Genomic DNA, 2,844 nt, shown 5'->3' on the forward strand with positions numbered 1-2,844 from the left:
GCGCCAGGTACAACCATTACACTTATTCCATTCGGCCAGGGTCAAGTTAGGCGCCACCGCCACCAAGTTAGGCATCAAGGCACAATCAACACGCCCAATCCTTGCTGCCTCCTCCAAGTCCAACGCCACCTCCACCAAGTTAGGCGCCAGCTATATGAATCAAAGTGGTCCCTATGCTCCTCAAGGAAGGCTACGAAGAGTTATTTAATTATGATTCAAACTTTTATTTTATATATAAAAAGAAAAAGATATTATTTAGTTTTAGAAAATATATTTTACATATAGGATTAAATATAAAAGGGAAAAGAATTAGCCATTCGGGCTCCTCTTCTCTCATACCTCATTTCGCACTTTACAGTATTACAGAATCCTTATTTTCTCTCTGAACCATGAGCAACTAAACCTCCACTGTTAAGGTTAGGAGCTCTATTTATTCTATGGATTAATATTATTACTATTCTATTTTAATTCATGTATTGATTTCAATTTCAAGAATTATTTTCGTTCTTTATCGTATGAATCCGGGTGGAACGGAAGTATGACCCTTGTTCTAATTGAGTTCTTGTAAAACTTGGAAAAGCTCTTTGCTTGAACAATAGCTTGAAAACAATTTCTCCTAAATTTATAATTATCTGGACTTAACGGGATACGTGACATATAATCCTCTGATATTTGGATAATTAGAATTTCTGTGGCATATAAACTAGAATTGAACTTAACCCTCTAATTGGAATCAAGTGACCAAGGAATTGGCGGTTGATGAAGATTAGAGGAGACTAAAAAGGTCTAAGAAATTAGGGTTTACTCACATATAGTTTGCCATGAATTGAATCTTGCATGATTAAAATAGTTGGTAAGAAAAGTTAATCCGGAAAATAAATATCTCTAAAACCTTAACTGTTTTACTCATATATTTCACAACCAGTTTGCTGCTTGCTTTCTGATTTTCTGAATTTACTGTTTGATGCAATTGAGACCCAAACACTCTTTTCTGCTTGTCAAACTAAGTAAATCATCCAACCATTGTTGTTTAGTCCATCAATCCTCGTGGGATCGACCCTCATTCACTTGAGGTACTACTTGGTACGACCCGGTGCACTTGCTGGTTAGTTTGTGGACTTTAAATTCCGCACCAAGTTTTTGGCGCCGTTGCTGGAGATTGACTGTAATTAACAACTATTAGTTGTTTGATTGCTTAAATTAGGCATTTTAGCTTTGATTTTAATTGATTGTTTCTCCTTAATTTTCGAAAATTATAACTATTATTTTTCCTTAATTTCTGGAATTAAGTTTGGTGTTACCTAGTTAATTTTATTTTAATTTTCCTGTTTAATTTTTCTTTATAAATTTCGAAATTTTTAGCTTAATTTTAATTACAATTTTCAAAAATTTTTTACTTTAATTAGTTAGTTGTTCTATTTTATTCCCTTACACAGGTTACCTCACTGGGAAGTTTCTACACTCTGACGTAGAGAATCGAACTTTTCTTGTTTTCTGTCTGTTTATGAGCAGGAACAGAGACAAAGAACCTCTTACATATTTTGATCCTGAACCTGAAAGGACTTTGAGGCAGCGCTTGCAACAAGCTAGACTTTACAAAGCTAGTGAAAATCTGAGTGAGACTTTTGAAAAGGAAGCTGCAGAGTCCACAATGGATCACAATCGTGCTGTCAATGCCAATGTGGCAAATCTGAATGAGAATGAACAAAGAAGAGTACTTGACTCATACACTGCTCCCAATCCAGATCTCTATGGAAAAAAGTATTGTGGTGCCTCTTATAGCTGCAAATAATTTTGAACTGAAGCCTCAGTTAGTCACCCTTATGCAACAAAATTGTCAGCATCATAGACTCCCGCAGGAAGATCCAAATAAATTTATTTCTAATTTCCTGCAGATTTATATTATTGTGAAAATGAATGGAGTGAATCATGAGGTTTACAAACTCATGCTCTTTCCATTTGCTATGAGGGATAAAGCAAAGCTATGGCTAAATTCTCAACCCAAGGAGAGCTTGGACACTTGGGATAAGGTAGTCACTGGATTTTTGTCTAAATTCTTCCCACCACAGAAGTTGACTAAGCTAAGGGTGGAAGTTTAGACCTTCAGGCAAAGAGATGGTGAGACCCTCTATGAAGCCCGGGAGAGGTATAAGCTGTTGACCAGACAATGTCATCCTGACATGTTTTCTAAATTGACTCAACTGGTGATCTTTTATGAGGGCTTATGTGAAATGTCTAAAATGTGTTTAGATAATTCTGCAGGTAGTTCATTGCACATGAAGAAGACGCCTGAAGAGACTACTGAGCTTATTGAGTTGGTTGCTACAACCAATATCTCTACTCATCTAACAAGAATCTTGTGAACTCTGGTATCCTTCAGAAGAAAGGCATTTTGGAAGTAGAGGCTTTGGATGCTTTTCTTGCTTAGAACAAAGTTATGTTTCAGCAGATTAATATGCTTACTCAACACTTGAGTGGGATGCAGGTTTCAGCCGTCAATGCTCAAAATGCCCCTCAAGAGGCTCCTTATGACATGATTAGTAGCTTTAGGCAAGGTGAGAATTATGATTATGCTCAATTTCCTTCTGAACAGGTAAACTCCATAGGGAATGCTCCTAGGAACCCCAATAATGATCCATATGCCAAGACCTATAATCGGGGGTGGAGAAATCACCCAAATTTAGGGTGGAGAGAGCAACCTCAGAGGCCATAGAATTTTAACAATAATTCTCAGGGCAATTTTCAGCAGAATAATTATAATAACCGCCAGTTTCAGTCTCCTCAATAACAACAACCACCTCAGCAAGCAAATTCTCAACCCCAGAAGAACACTGACTTGGAAGC

This window comes from Arachis ipaensis, chromosome B10 (genome assembly GCF_059453495.1).
Source record: "Arachis ipaensis isolate K30076 ecotype BB chromosome B10, ASM5945349v1, whole genome shotgun sequence".
Lineage (NCBI taxonomy): Eukaryota > Viridiplantae > Streptophyta > Magnoliopsida > Fabales > Fabaceae > Arachis > Arachis ipaensis.